We start from the raw sequence: 17156 nt of genomic DNA, 5'->3' as shown, positions 1-17156 counted from the left end.
CTGATCTCTGTCATTAAGATGAGAATAGGTGTACATAAGCTGTTGAGAGCACCAACTGTGTGATTCTTATTTCCATAAGGTCATCTACATTTGAGCAGCTTATCTTGGTTTGTACTACATAATGTCCTAAAATTGGGTTGTCACACTAGGCAAGGTAATAATGCAGCTATATAAGACCATCCTTTGAGAAGGCATCTTTGCTGAAATGGTCAGAAGACACTCCCTAGTTTGTAGAAGCATACTTCTTGTTTGTAAACTTTGCTGTTTAAGATTTCATCTTAACTCTGGCCAATTCACATGGTCTAAACTGAAATACTGATTTAGTGCATCAGTCCAAGCTGTTACACTGCTGAAGTTCTCAAAGGTACAAGCAGTGTGGATATGCTATGGAAGAGTACTGCCATGCAAATGCCAGCAATAACCAGGAAGGTTGGACAGCTTCTTCAGCCAAGTTTGTTGGGTGTTGGTTAATACTTCAAAATCATCTGAAGTTGCTAGGGACTTACATAAGTTGATCGTAGATTAACATTGATCCATTGCTTCTTGAAACCCTGTGCTCATTATCCTGTGCTAAAAAAACCAAGTCAAACACTGAAATCAAAGCTGCATGGTGTGTTCTTAGCTGCTTCTGAGAATTGATCATCATATTGAGCTGTTTTGTAGAGAATGCAATTTGTAACCAATTTTTAAAGTTATATAATGTTTTTTAAGTTAATGTAATGTCTGATGGAAGACTAGTAGCATGCAAAATATGGGGAAGTACATTTTATGAAGATACTGTCATTGTTTCTTATGAAGGTACAGCTTCTTGCACTTGAGAAATACTGTGGAATCTATGTATCCTATAGCAAACAAGCAGTTTGCACCTGAAAGGAAACCTAACTTATTTCAACAGTTGTTCCTTGCAACGTGAGCTTTCTTCAAAAGTGTAAATGACACGTTTTGAAAATTATATACTTTGGGATTGGGAAACTATAGTTGCTTCATTCTCTCATTTATTCTTGGTATTTTGTCCTTTGTTATAATATTTAGTAAAATGCTGTGAAATTCATGCATGCATACACACACCCATTAAAGAAATACAAAACAGAAAACAAAACCCAAAACCTCATACATTACCAAAAAATTTGTAATTTTTGATATTCCTTGAGGTAACATATATCAGGGATTAATTGACTTCTTTATTAATGTGCATTCAGTGTACTTTACCTCAGTTTTATAATTATTTCCTAAAAGATACTCTTTGTTATTTGATCACTTCAGATTGAAGATAACTGCTTTTTATAAAAAGTTCCAGGTGAGAAGATACTGCTTTTCTTTTCAGAAAATGCTATTGTGAATTCTCAGATATGTATTGACACTTGCACTTGAAATACAATTATATTTTCCATTGTTTGTATCTTAGGTAGTTTTCTAAACCGCTGAAAACCCTTTAGCCTCCACAAGCAACAGACATGTCTTATATGAAAAAATCTCTTCTGTTCTGATTAGTTATGTCCTGAATATGATAGAGCTGTCATTGTCCAAAGAATTATGCTCTGGAATCTTAATTTCTAATTTTCTTTCTTAAGATTATTCTGTTTTAATTCTGTGAGCCAGAAACTCTATTGAAAAAAAGCAATTTAATAAATGTTACAACAGGTATTACTTTACATGACCATCTGAAAATTAATAATTGCAGCATTTTAAAAGGCTTATCACTGATCATTTGATAAGTATTGGTGACATCCTAGCCACTTTTAATGTGATGGTTTTTCAGTTGTGGTGTTTTTGGGGAGTCCATGGTGAAAAGAGGAAATATGAAGGAGAGGAAAGATAATTCAAAATTAATCTGGATATGTGTGTGTGTTTACATACATCTTCCAACAGTGCTGCAGTGAATATTTTCTGTATATGTTCTGTAATAATGTATATCTGTACACTGTTACAGCAACATTTAGTGAGTTTAGTTTGTCTTCAGTTACATATACCCAAAGACTAATTAAAATACTAGAAAAGGGGTTTTGGCCCATGAAGAGCTAGCCTGACAACTGAACTCTCTCATTACATTTCCACCTACCTGTCTTGCTAAAGTAGGCAAGATTCTGGATTGACTATACTTGGAAAGGTTAGTTGAAAAGATTGAAGGTGACTTGTAAATGGAAAATGGCAGCTTTGCACTTTTGAATTCTAAACACATCTGGTCTAATGTTCTTCTTGCTGAGTGGTAGGTCTGCCAAGACTTGTTGCAGACTTTGTAGACACCAGTAATAATAAACCTGTTCAGAGGTTTAAAAGAACTTGGCATGCCATATGACAGGTTCTTGAGTAGTTTGTCAGGAGCCAAGTGTACTGTAATAGACCTTTTTTAAATTGTTGGCTTACACAAAAACTAGAGATGTCTGCATTTTCTCTTTATTTGCCCCCCTTTCCTTGAACTACAAAAGGCAGATGAATTTATTAAAATGCTTCTTTAGTGCATGTTATTGAGCTGTGAAAGAGACCAATAGATAAACATTCTGTTTATCTAAGTTTGCAGATGCACTCTCATTTATGCCTGTAGGCAAGGTAATTTATCTACTTATGTTAGAGGAGCTTTAATCAGATAATTTTTTATTGCAAGCAGTTTAGATCATGAAGTGAGTAGTTTTTCAACAGGTCTGTACAGTGTGTGTAGACTTTGCTGGTCCTGTTCTTCGTCATGAGAAATATAAGACAGAGTCAGGTGTAAGGAAAATAAGTAGTATACTTTTCACTCTTGCCTTCGGTAAAGTATATGTAACTGCAGAAATATACAATATTTCTAGAGGAATATACAGGCCATAAAATATTGTTCATTATATTACAGAGAAAACAACAGATGTTTTGATAACAACATTCTTCTAAAGAAGTAGGAAAATGGCAGGAGAATGGAAATACGTACAAATAACATCACATACAGAATTTTGACCCTTTTTCCTAGAAGTGAAGGAGATTGAGATTATAATAGAGGCCTAAACCTGTAACATCCAGCATGAGTTTTCCTGTGCTGAAAAGATGTGTGCTTTTTTGAAGAATAAGTTGTCTTACTGTGATGCTCAAATCTGTGCTGGTCTTTATTTCTGGTTTGGTTTTTTTTTTTCATGGTCTTACAGAACTTGCACTTTACACAAGAAAATTTCTGGTTTAGTATATGGAAACCTTAATCCCTTTGACATCCTCTACTCCTATTCTGGAAAGGTTAAGCTTTTCCGAAAGCATCTTCATCTTATTCAATATGAAGCAAGAAGTGAATGCCACACATAGATGCGTTTAGTGGTTGGATGAACATTTTCTCTGAGAAGAAATTCTATGTTCATGCTTCTTTCTTGCATACAGATCAAGCATTTAACTGTTTATTGAATTTCTGGTGCAGGATTGTGTAGTTGAGCAAAAAACCTCAGGCAGAATCACTTCAGTATATCTGTAGCATTCATCTTGATTTTAGCCTTTCTTCTCTGTGTGATGGAGAGGTCCCTAAAGAGGAGATAGCTTAGAAGAAACCAGGGAAATCCCAGAATTTATTTATCTCTCAGAATCACTCTTTTTTAAAATTATATTTTATTTTTTCAGTTTTTGTTTGCAAATTATTTATGTATTGTGTACAGTAGATTTAACATTCTTAATTTTCCCAATATTTTCAAATCATGTTGCTTTCAACATAGCAGTATGTCCTCAATAGCACCAAAAACATTTTTTACAAGTGCTTGTTGTTGTGTTTCAGTTCTTCAGGGGATTTACGGTGTTGGGAGGTTAATTGTTGCATTGATTATTGTTTTAAATTCTTTTAAGCCACAAAAACTCTACCAGTGACAGGAAAAATGACATTGTCGTGTCAGTACTGACTATTTAACATTATAGCATCCTCAAGAAAGCTATTTTCCAGCTTAATACAAATGGAAGATGAGACAAGGGAAAGGAGAGGGGAACTTGAGAAGCACAGGAGATTTTAGAGGATTAAGAGAAAACTTGAGGACTGATCACCTAATCTTTCCACCCAGATAATATGAAAAGGAAAAGAGAACTCCCAGCAGGAGTACTGATCTATAGTAATTGCAAGTAAGGGCAAAACTATTCATGTGTCTCCTCTCAGAGATTTCTAATTATTTGGTAATTTATAGTAAATTTTTTTTTAATACTGGAAAAAAAAAATACCACTACCCATTTTCCTTTGATCACCTAGAAAAATATTCAGGAATATAAAAAATACAAAAATACTCCAGAAAGCAAAGACTGGTTAACAGACCTCTATTCTTCAATCTCTTTATCCCTCATACCTCATGAATTTTCCTTCTCTCAGTAAAATGTAGACTACTGTAAACTTTGAGCAAATTGAGCAAGATTTTGCATTCAGGCAGAAATGGCAGCCATGAACTGAACTATGAGTTTGACTTGTGAATGTAATCTGATTAATTTGAAAAGTTTTTAGAATCAGGTTAAATATATCTTTCAGTATGAATTTCACTTTAAATTTAATAGTATTAGCTTCTCTTAAAATCACTTGTAATGGAAACCTGCTCTTCTGAGAAAGTTTTTCATAAGCATACTTAAGGATTCTGAAAATGAAGTAGAATACACAAGACTTTGGCTTAGGTTTTAGAACATAATAGGGTGAAAAGTTTTCTGAAAGCATCAGTCAATTGCATTTATTGCAGTTGTGCAGCTGCTTGGCTGCTCTTCCTGTCTCTGCCTGGTTCTGACATAGAGAAGCAGCATCTCACTGGGTGTGAGAAAGCATCTCTGCTTAGGTTCCTTTGGGTTCCTTTTCATTCTGTAAGGATGGAATACAGAAATGGACTGAGATTTTTGAGTCCAGTGACCAAAGCCCAAAATAAATGCTCTAAGGAGCTATAGTTGCTTTAATTGCTGTGTTACCTGAATGAAGAGGCGGGGAGGCAGGGTGTTTGAGAAATAAACAATCACCAAGCCCCAGCTTTTGTTCATTATATAATCATAGAATGTCCTGAGTTGAAAGACACCCACAATAGTCATTAAAGTCCAGTTCCCGGCCCTGCACAGGGCAGCCCCAGGAAACACTCCATGTGCCTGAGGGCACTGTCTAAACACTTCTTGAACTCTGGCAGGCTTTGTGTTTTTAAAATAGTTTGGCTCTTGGGTCTGCTCTAGGAAGAATTCACAGAAAGGGTGATTAGATGCTGGAATGAGCTGCCTAGGGGGGTGGTGGAGTCACTGTTCCTGGAAGTGTTTAAGGAAAGAACGGACATGGCACTTCATGCTGTGGTCTAGTTGACATGGTAGTGTTTGGTCTCAAGTTGGACTCGATGATCTCAGAGGGCTTTTCCAGCCTAACTGATTCTGTGATTCTGGCTTTAATTTGGTTTTATATGCATGATGGTAAATAGACAGGTCACAGGATTTTTATGGTAGTGTTTCTGACATGGTTGTTCTTTCACTAGGCTCCTATATCCCTTCTTTACTCCCTAAGCCTTCCTAGCACACTCTAATCTCATTGATTTTTACTGTATTTTCTTTATTTGCAGAGTATTTTGCAGTCAGTATCAACACCAAAGTAGTACTACTTTACCAAGGAAAAGTTCCACTTAGGTTCTAGTCTCTTTTTTTTCTGGTTTTCTCCTTTTTTTAGAACCTGCTAGAGTGCTTTGGTGGATTTTATGGAGATGCAGTGTGTCAAGACTGGGTCAGCAAAGCATATATCAAAATGTTTGCATACAAATGTTTCCCAAGGGTTTTGAAGTAATAAACCTACAATCATAACTGAGGTCAATCATAATCTCAGGTCAACAGATCAAACTACTTTTAAAGATGTAGTTTCATCAGTTTTTCAAGTGGGAACAGCGATTGTGATTACTTGCAGGAGAGAAGGAATGCACTTGTTTGTCCTGGCTGGCTCCACACAATCTTCAACTCCTGCCCTAGTTGAGAAACTGGTGGGCAGTTTAGAGCTCAGTAAAATAGATGTGTATTTGATCTTACTCCTTTCAGAAGCCATTGATGTGAGGCATCTCACCTTCATTTGCTTTGGCTAGATCTCTTTGCTCCCTTTCTCAATCTGAATAATGATCAATATTGTTTAATTTTTAATTTACATATATATATATATATATATATATATATATGAATATGTAAAGTGTATTAATATTTATAATTGTTATTGAAATATGCATGTACATTAATATCAGCAGAAAAATATTCTTGAGTTTGTGTTATCTATTCATTAAAAACTTACACAAGTCATTTTCAAGCCCATGTCATGTTGCATAATAGTTCTGTAAACTCAGCCTCATTACTTAAAGCAGTGCCTTTGTGGCATCTCAGTGGTTTACTGATGTATGAGAATTTCACTGGGCCCCACTTACAAAAGAACTTGATATGGCATTTATTATGCAGAATATGAGCCAATGATGTAAAGCTAAAAAAAATAAAAAGCACTCAGAAGTTTCCTGCAACAACCAATTTTCAGTGTTTCACTAAAAAAATCAAGATATCTTCAATCTTTAAGATCAAATAAGAAACAATATGTAAAATCATCCAAAGATGAAGAGCATATCTAAATATCTACAAAGTTCTTGTTACAGCTAAAAAACCCCAATAATTCCTATTTATAAAGATCTTTAATGTTACTTAGCTTTTTTTTTCGGTTTAGCAGCCTTGACAACATTTGCACAGAGGCATCCAAAATCTAGCAATGCACATCTGGGAAGAAAACAAGTGTTGTGTTGCATTAATTGATCTAATTTCCTGTCATGCAGCATCACTGCAAACATAGGTGCCTTGTGATGTGATGTGCAGACTGCAAATAGCTAATTGACTCTGATCTCTGTTAATTAGTGCAATTAAATCTTATAATGAAGCTTTGAAGAGGTCATCTGAATTAGATGAAAGCTGAGGCTTTACTCAGTGTCAGAGCCTTGATGTTAATTGTTGAGTCCCTTGACCCAGCAAAAGGAAGACTTACTGATAATGTGGTCTTAATACAAGAGTTTCTGTTGTAGTATTTTAAAAATTGTGTGATTGTGTCACCACCTCTGTTTTACTATAGCTGTACTTCAGCACATGATGTTAAATAATTAGACCAAACCCTGATGGCACCCCTGTATTATGCTCAAGACATAGTTTAAATTACAAAATTAGCTATCCTAATATAATGAAAAAATGAAAACTTAGAATACTGTATTTATAATGAAATAGCAGTTTTGGGACACAGAGATGTGACTGAAAAAGCAGTTGACTTTTGACTTCTTTTTTCCTACCTGAAGTTGGAGATTAATATCCTAAAATGTCACACACTAGACTGGTCATATTTCTGTTTAATCAACCTACCTTTCTAGGTGTAGGGAGTAATACTTTGTAAGCTATAGTCTCATATAGTTGTTATTTTTGATGTTGTATGAATTGTTATTTCTTAAAAAATGCACTTACCTAGTTTTATAAATTATCTAAATGATGCTAAAGAATTGCTAGTTCAAGAGTCAGATTTCAATAATTTGGAAGACTGAAATGAGAAAAAAACCCAAAACAAATGCCAGATCAGCCCAGGTGGGGCCTCAGCTGGAGTGTTGTGTCCAGTTCTGGACTCCTCAGGATGTGAGAGACACCGAGGTCCTAGAGTGGATCCAGCTCAGGACAATTAAGGCACTGGAATATTTCTGTTGTGGGGAGAGGCTGGAGCTGGGCCTCTTCAGATGACTGAAAGGGCACGTCATCAGTGTCTGTCAGTGCCTGCAGACAGAAGGCAGAAGAGGGACCAGGCTCTGCTAGGTGGTGCTAAGCAACGGGGCAAGAGGCAATGAGCAGAAACTGATGAACAGGAAATTCCACCTGAACATGAGGAAGAAATGCTTTACTTCATGGGTAACCAGGCACTGTAACAGATTGTCCAGAGAGGTTGTGGAGTCTCCCTCCCTGGAGATATTCCAGAAGCAAGTGTATGCAGTCCTGTGCTGTGTGCTCCAGGATGACCCTGCTTGGAGGTTGGACCAGACCGCTGTGGGCCCATCCAGCCTGACCCATTCTGTGAGAACAGAAACTCTCAATCCCAAATAGAGGTTTTGATGGGAGATGTGTTTAAAAGATTTAAGTATTTTCCAGAGTACAACCTAATAAAGACTGAGTGTTATATGAACACAGGTCATCGTTTCTGGAATATCCTGATGGTAGTGTTTGCTTGCTGACACCTAGTAAGTTGAAATTTAAATTTGCCACAATGTAATTTATGAAGCTGCTTTAGAGTGTAAAAATGATCTTTTAGCCTAAGCTCCCAACATATTAATAGTGGCTTAAAGGACCAATTGCTAGCTGTGGAAATTATCTTAATTTCCATGTATAATAAAAGATGCTTGCATGTCCTGTTTATTTGGGCATTGGAATTGTGCCATAAAATCAGTGCTTGTTTCAAGAACACTTGAATACATAGACATTGTTTTGTTTGTCTTACACAGAAGATGTGGGGTTTATTTTCAACATAACAATATAAAATTAGTCTTTATAGCAATAACTAAAGTATATATATTTATTTTGATTACTACTAGGAGGCAGTGCTCATTTAGGTGGCTAGCTAGAGAAACACTTAGGTGGAATAATTTTAGCTATATGTTGTTGATTAAAATTATTTTTGTACATGTATAATTTCTGACAGTTATTACAAATAAAGAATTTCAGTTGTTAAAAAAAGCTGGAAATTTTTGGCTTCCAAGCCTGTAAAACTTGCTAGTGAAAACTGAGTTGATATAAGTTAATTAAGTTTCTTTGTGTAAAATAGAATATAACATGCCAAAGGACAGTGGTGGAGTTTCTTAATGTAGGGGAGAATGTTGTGCAGTGCAGATATGTGAAAACTCCTTCTTTAATCTGCTGTGCTATAAAATGTATTTTAATATAAATACCATAGCCTTAAGGGATTTCATAGAATATGGCCCGAGTTGCATACCTGAACTATTTATAGAAGGACAGAGAAACATGCCCAACAAAATTGCAGTTTTGTGAAATGCATTCTTTATTTCACTCAGCCACAGCTAGGAGGGTTTCCTTTTGTACCATGATGTGAGATGTATCCTTCACTGAGCCTGTGGCTTCATCAGATCTTTAGAACGTGTGGTATGAAAATCATGATTATTTCCTAATTGTTCCTGGATGGTGATTCAGTTATCATTCATCCCCATCTTGTTCCTAAAACCTGATTGCCAGACTGAGGAAACAAGGTGGGCTAGGACAAGTCCCTCAGGTAGCATAACCATGTTATTGGTGTGGGAGTGTAACGTAACTCTGCTAAGTCAGGTGGCTGTGTGGTTTATGAACACAGGGATAGAGTTGTTTCTTTGCCTGTCTGCATTGTGTGTATGGAACTTTTTTAAGGGATGCCATCCTCAGAGATAAAAACAGTTGCCTTCTCACTGCAGTAACAAAGTAGTATCTGTTTCCTATGATTTGGGCTCCAATTTTGCCAGTTTTTGATTAAAATTATTGTTGAACTATTTCCCCTTTACCAGCTGAAGATGGGTTGCAGTTTTTCTCTGTAGCTGCAGACTGGACTGTGGACATTTTGAATTTCTTTGGCTATGTCCATAGTAAAAGTTTCACAGAAAAATGTCCTAATTAACTTAAAGCCAAAACCACTGAGCTAATTTCTGGAAGCTGTTTGGTAGTCAGTGTTCCAAGGATCAGTCCCTAAAGACCGTTTTTGGGAGGTGACTCTGTTTTGCAGACTAAGGGAGTATACCACCCTAGACATATGTCATTTTGTACCAGTTGGCCTCAGTTCCCTGGAAGTTACTCATGGATGTGTTTAATTTACAGTTATAAATGTTTCTGAAAGGTTTGTTGTATATGAACCATTTTGGCTAAACATATATTGTGTGGTACTGTTCCATGCTGGGTGACAATGAACGGGTAGTGAGTAGTGACTTCATTTGGTTATGCAACAAGCACCTTCATGGGCAACAGGGGGAACTGCTCATGTGTGCTGAATTATGTAGCCAGCAGCATATATAGAGTGCTGTGCTTCTAACCTGCATGATTTTTTCATGAATTCTGTTGCCCTCTCAACTCTCTGCTAATATCTTGCAGATGTGTGTAAAATATGTGAAGCTAATAATTTCATTTTTTTTCTCTTTAGGAGGTCACAGTTTTTACTGGTGCATTTTCATTCAATCCTTTTAGTTAATTTTCTCTCTTTGATTCTCATGCATCCCAATTCAGAAGATCATACCTATTTCCAAGACCCTGCCATACAAGTATTAGATTTTAATTAAACTGTGAATAATCTGTTTCAAATACACTGTACTTTAAGTATAAAAACTATTTTTAAAACTCTTGAAGATATTTTAAAATATTGAACTTATCACTATTCTAAACAGCTTCAGAACCTAAAAGAGTAAATGTGTATAGACGTTGCTTTCGTTATGTATAGGAATACAAGTAGCAGTAGGGCTTGAGGTCCTCTGTTCTTTTGCATAAGAACCAGGGTTCTCTCCAACAACTCTCACTGCCATGGTGGTGGAATATATGGCTGGCTTGGACTCTAAAAGCTAAATAGAACCATTGTGAGTAAATTGGTCTTTCTGCAAGTCTTATGTAAGCAAGAGTTAAGTCTTTGGTGTAATATACATCAGTTAGAAATAAACAGGCTTTGATTTCAGTGCTAGACACTGCCTTAAGGCAGAAGAAATTACACTGTCATGCAGAGGATATGTAGCTGTTTCTATTTTGGTATTTGATTTCTTCATGGTCACATAGTTGAAAGCTGTCCAAGAGACGAAGAAGTGTAAGCTGACAAGGGAAGAAAATGACCAGCTTATGGAGAATATAGGACTGAGGAGTAGTGTATATATGTAAGAGTCATTTGTACTACTTACAGCTTTTCTTCTGTGTATCTGCTCATTCTCAGGGAAAGTGTTGGCTCCCAAGGATAAAATGCTTCAAAAATTGCCAAGTAGCAAAGACTTAAAAGGGTTAAATGCTGATTAAATACTTTAGTAATCATTCATGAAGGTGGTTATCATCTGACTGATGGTAGTGCACTTTGCCACGATAAAAAAGATGTATTTTAATAACAGATATGGCTTTTAATACACAACAGTGGCTGTCTTGAGTTTTTAAGAAAATTCCTGGAAGTATCCAGTGCTGGAAAAAGACTTGTCTGTAACAGCTTGTGAAAATATGTAGTCATCATGCTTGTCATTGTGTGTTTCTTCAAAAGACTCGAGGTGTTTTAGATCCAAGTTTATAAGTTGGAAATAGACAGTTTATTAACAGGTTCTTTTAAATATATATGCTACTGCTAATGAATGAACAAATGACTAATGAACTTAGGAAAACATATCCATAACAACTTTAAAAAAAAAATTGTAGGAGTAAACATGAGGCATATGTAATTGAAGCCATCAGCAAATATTAAGAAATCCAGGTAGTAGCTGCCAATAAATCTCACTCAGGAAGTGAAACATATCTGACCTACCCAAGAATGAAGTTATGTGACAGTATTCAAAATCACCTTGCATCTCTCGAGGAGATCAAAACAAACATCAACAGTTTGATGCTTTCAAACATCTCAGCAGCAGGGCAATAACTGCCTGCGTTCTTGCATACAAATTGACACCACCACCCACATTAAAGGGGGTGCTGGGACTGGTTTGTGAGGGATGAGTAACAGGGCTTAATATGTATAGCCTGGTGAGGTACATGTAGGCTATGAAAGCAATTGTTTATGAGTTAACTGAAGCAACTGTTTATGAGTTATTGAAGACTAATAGGAAGGGAGAGTTTGTTCTGATTTGTGTAGTAATTGAAATTAGTATTGATGACATTAAAAGATGTCTCATTTTGTGTGATTCTTTCCTCAAATGATACTGAGGATGTTGGAGGAGAAATGGTATGAAGCACAAGAATTACAGTATTTAAAACCAGTGCAGGACAAATTCAAGAATTTTTCTGTAAGAAGTTAACTTGTATTGGGGCTGTTAAGCAAAATACATGTCCTTAAAGATACTTTGCTCTAGCTGTTTTGACACGCTTTTATTGCATTTTCCAAAATACAGTGAAAAATTACTCCCAGTAGTTCTGCAAGAGAACTGAACATTCTTCCTTTCAAACTGGGATGAAGAGCCAAGTAGTAGGCTAGGGTAAGGGAAAGAAGAGCTGTAATGACAAACTTGTGGACTTGCCTAAAGAAATGTTGTTGAGGATCTCTCTTAAGTGCTGGCTGAAGTGCCACACTAACTGTGGTAAAATCACACCAGCAACACCTCTGCTGCTTTCATTAAGAGCAATATGGGAAAATGAATACTTAAACTACCACAGTTTATTCCATCAGCCTGAAGTCCTCATTTTTTATGTTGCCAGAAAACTTTACTTACAACAATGATAATATTTTCTTAAGAAGTAGATTTTGGGCTCTGAATTCCTCAAGCAGATAGATTTAAAACAAACAAACAAACAAACAATGTTTTATTGAATTCAAGGGAACTGACCAAATTCATTCTGTTTGGGGAACTGATGCTAGAATGAGAACAAGAGGAAAGTCTGAAGGAAATGTTCCTTGGACAAAGACTGGTAAATAGATAAATAACCTATGAATATCTTTGCCAACCACTTTTTAGTTGTAATTGTAATATCATATAAAATGACGTTTTTTATAATGAGGGAAATGATAAAATATTTATTTTGAAGTCTTTGAATATTATGAGAGGGAGCAAAACTTAATGGCAAAGAGATGTGCTGACCACATAGACTAGCACTTTTTTTTTTTAATGTGAATTAATAAAACCCTGTACTTTAGTTTTGTAAGATATTTGCTGTTTTTTTTAGTGTATATTCAAGTTTCCATCAGTGAAAATATTTAAGGAAAAAAGGCAGTTTGAGCTATCTTTTGTGTGGAGGCTTAAATTCTCTCCTTAATTGCTGGGAACAATTAGTTGCAGGAAACATTAAGAGATATCCCTGTCCTCCAATTCTCCTTCATCAGGTGTCACCAGTAATTAGTAATTAGTTTTTAAACAAATAAACAAACCCCAAACCAACCAACCAACCAATCAAAAAAACCTCAAAAACCCAAACAATTTCTTATTTTATAACTTGGTCACCACTTTTTTTTGTCACAATTTCTTTCTTAAGTACAATATCGAGGTAACACATAAAATCCAAAAGTGTTTAGTCAGTGTGAATGAGTCCTGTCCCATTGTTTCCCTCCCCCAGACATTGTACGTCTTTAATTTTTCCAAGTCAGGGTTCTATATTTTTACTTTAAATCTCATAGTAATTTGACATGTAGTAAAGATTTCACTGCCTTCAATTCTCTGTTTTATTAATGGCAGACACATGCTGCATCATTCTGATAGCTTTACAAGTGTTAAGATCTTTCAGATAAGAAGATATTTTGCAGCAAACTCACGTGGCTCCTATCTGCTATTATATGATTATTGTTTTTAAGCCATAAAAAGAAAGAGTTCTATCTTCCAATCATGTTAGTGTTTTCTTTGACACCTCAGGTCTCTGGAAGAAGGAAAAACAGAGGACAGCTTTCTTACCCTATCAGATTTGGACCATCCTTTTTTTTTTTTTCCTCGCTTTTGCATGTCATGCTGTCTGATGAACTGTGAAGATACTTTCATCTACAGATTGACCACAACTTAGTAGAAAAGTAAACACTTCACAGGAAAACAGTTTTCCAGGTCTGAGAATACTAGTTTGCTTGTATACACTTAAAAAATGTTATTTTCTGTGTAGTTGTTATTTCTATTTGGCTAAATTGTCTAATTAGCTTGTAGATTTCTGTTGAAGAAAACTAAGTCTTAAATATTCATTGACTCAGCTGGAAAAAAAATGTTTGTGTATCTATTATATATAAATTAATAAATGTATGTTATTTATACTTTTTAAAATTATAGTTTTAAGGCCATCATCATTAGTATGCAATGAAATTACTTCTGTCTGTCTGCCTTATTAGCTCTGTCAAGCAGTGTCCTTCATAACCATTTAACACATTTTCAAGATGCTGGTGATGTGTCCAAGCTAATTCCTTTTATGTATCCTCCATAATTACTCCATCATTTAAATGAGATCATTATCCAATATTTAACTAAGTGCTAAGAAATCCAGACTTCAAGCTTTATCTTGGAGCAAAGACTAATTAAATACTTTAGTATCAAAACATGTTTCTTACTAAATACTATCAAAGTATCACCAAACTGCATTCAATTCTGCTTAAAAAAGAAAAGCAAAGAGAACATAGCAGACAGGTTTTGTAATGGCAAAATAAATAGGCACATCATGTTATGATATATTTATGTCAAGCTCTATGAAGCAGATTGGGTAGTCTGGTGTCTTCCCAGAACCAGAAAAATGCATCTAAAATTTTTATGGATACTCATTTTAATACCCTTGGTGATATCCTCTTTGAAATGCACCTAGTTTTTTCCAGTAGCTGTCTTAGAAACAGTTTCTAAGATAAAGTCTTAGTTATTGACCTTCCAATGTGTTTGGTGTTTTAGGCTGTCATATAAGTAATAAAAGCAGTTCCAGTGCTACAGCTTTTCATACTAGTTCATGTTATATAATAGTATGCAATAACATTTTGAAAATTCTTCAGTTTGTACAGAACCCATTACAAAAATCTCACACTTTCCCCCTTCTTTATTTTGAAGGCAACTTGAAAGTGTTTTTCACTTGGCTTAATTAAGAGGGTGGAGTTCTTTTAAAATCATGATGAAATACATTTAGCAGTTGTTCTGGGAATCTGGGAATTTGATCAGTCCTTAGCATCCAGAAACAGAACCGTCTTTATAGTGACTTAAATTATTTCTTCTGTGGTAGCGATGTAAGGTCACAGTTCTCAATGTCAATTATTAATATGTATTTGTATAAATTACAAAAACTGTGCAGTGCATTCAGAAAATGTTAAATGTAAAATTAAAAGTTCTGTATGCTTCAGAAGAATTGTCAATAGAAAAAATACCCTAAAAGTCCTTTTAATAAGAGCATGTTGATTTACATAAATTCTAGGACAAGTTGAACTAGAATAGTTCATGTTTAGGACTCAGTCCTTCTGAGAATGGAGCGTTACATTCAAAAGTTCATGCAGGTATTCTCCTAGAGAGCTCTTATGTAGAATGCTGCAGTTCATAGATTTCAAGGTCCTGGGATGGGAAGTATATTTAATACAGTGATCACAGTTATTACTTCACTATTTTTCATTACTAGGTTAGAAGATTTCAAGTCTGTTCTGTTCTGGAGTGGTGTGAGGTTTTATGTTGCAGAACCAGATGTGTGGTTGTTTGGCTGGAGCACCACAACTAACAGCTCTGCCCTGCCCTACATGTGTACATTGGGAGCAAGGCCTTTCTGGACGTGCAGATAAACAGTTAATTTTTAAGAAGTATAGCTGTGATGACATTTAGGTTTTCAAGTCTTCCATAGAAATGCCCAGCAGCAGTATTATAGGATCATGCCTGCAATTTCTAGAAGGAACTACCACTGTTCTCCATAATTTTCAGTTATTCTTAGAGGAAGAAGTACTGGAAGAACATGCAGCCCCCCTGTGTCCCCTTTTTTCATTTTCTTTTGTGAAAGGTACACTAGATGACAGTTGCATCATTATGGTCAAGATTTGTGTCTATCATAATATCAAAGTGAAAAGAAGGGGAAAAATTGTAGAAAATCAGAGATAACAGATCTTAGATTTTTTTGCTTTCCTTTGGTCTGAGAGTAGGATTTTGTCTGCAGGACGTTTGTGTGAGAACACTATGTAGGGTCAGAACACAGATAAAGGCAGTACAATGGTGTCATTATCCAGGTAAAACAAATGCATGAACAAGAGGTTTGGGCAGTCTGTGCCCAGACTACTGTTGCCATGGAGCATGACCACTTATTCATGTGCATCCCTTTTACCTGTGGTTAGAAACTGGACTTCTAATATTATTTGGCTGGTTTAGGCTAAAGATCCTGATGTAAGTATCTCAGAGAAAACTAAGTTCTGCACACGTTGAGACAGGCAGCAGAATAAGGGTCAGTCCCACCAGTGTCCTTGGCAGTGAGAGGGCTGCAGCATCAGATGCTGATGGTCAGAGCTGTATGTAACACCTTGATATGTGAATATGGGAAATTCACATGCAATTAAAGGAGCTTGGATTGGGTTGGTTAGTTGGTTGGCTGTTAGTTGTTTGTTTTGGGTTTTTTTTACTAACTTAACAGATATCCTATTAACATGTTTGTTTAGGGAAGAAACAGTTGTTTTCTCTCTAGTCTTGCCTTTAAAAGTAGCTTGCTCCAGTTTGTTTTCCTACCTTTATTTTCCCATCAAACATACTAGAGTTGTGGTTAAAAATACAAAAACCAGGGTAGTATCTTTTAAAGCCTTGAGTGTTGCTCTTATTGACCTTGGCAAAAAGAATATGGTTTGAAACTCAGTTCGAGGATGAGTTTCTTCATCAGCCTTTTATTGCTCACTACATGTGAGCAGCCCAGAAGGAAATTCCCAGGGAGGTAGGAAAGAAGACAAGGTCACAATTTCCCTAACAGGAGGAGGATGCCACATTCCCTAGATGCCCCATTTGGGCAAGGGGAGGGTAGATCATCTCTAGTTCTCATTTTTGGACTTTCCTGTATTTTTAAGAAGTCTTCTTGTTTATTTCTTCACAGTTTTTATAACCTATGGCATGCTTCAGGAATTCATACTCCTTGTTTACTGCTGTACAAAAGTGCCTCACAAACACCTTATGAAAATCCAAGCTTACTCGTGGCAAATGTGGGTAGATTTCTTCAACAAAACACCCCAAAAAATGAAAACTTAAATACTTTAATTAAAGTTAACTAGTTAAAGGATGCAGTCTGTAAAAACCTCCTAGTCTTGCAGTATAAAGAGTAATAAAATACATTTTTCTTTTAAATAAATAAGAGGTAATTATATTAAGGGGGTACTATTGTTACTCTTTTAGTCTTTGTACAAGACTGTGTACAGTCTTTCTTCTTTTGCAGATTGCTTTTCGAAGTTTGAAGACCATCCAATGGAAACTAGTTGGTTTTAGATTTAGCACATTACATTATTGTGTAATTACTTCTACTGGCTGAGCTGCTTGAACTGGGTTGGTTAGATGGTATCTATTGCTTCCATTCCTTTTTGCCACAATGTTTGTTAAATTTCTTTACAACCATCTGGGACATACTGTAGCTGTCAGAGTAAGAATAAA

At 35.8% G+C, this 17156-nt stretch overlaps 1 protein-coding gene across 9 annotated transcripts in view; it reads left to right on the top strand.

Moving 5' to 3' along the window:
* The window catches only part of ARL15 (ARF like GTPase 15), a 224384-nt gene that overhangs the window by 117102 nt on the left and 90126 nt on the right, over window positions 1-17156 (top strand). Inside the window, exon 6 of one of the 9 annotated variants that reach the window (XM_085567936.1) lies at window positions 1-17156. This exon is cut by the window's left edge and continues 15252 nt beyond it; it is cut by the window's right edge and continues 54322 nt beyond it. The exons of the other annotated variants lie outside the window; for them this stretch is intronic. The gene's annotated coding sequence lies outside the window, so the exon portion shown is untranslated. 9 annotated transcript variants of the gene reach the window in all.

Source organism: Lonchura striata, chromosome Z (genome assembly GCF_050655825.1).
Source record: "Lonchura striata isolate lonStrDom1 chromosome Z, ASM5065582v1, whole genome shotgun sequence".
NCBI classification, from domain to species: Eukaryota; Metazoa; Chordata; class Aves; order Passeriformes; family Estrildidae; genus Lonchura; species Lonchura striata.
This window is presented reverse-complemented; position numbering and strand designations above follow the sequence as displayed.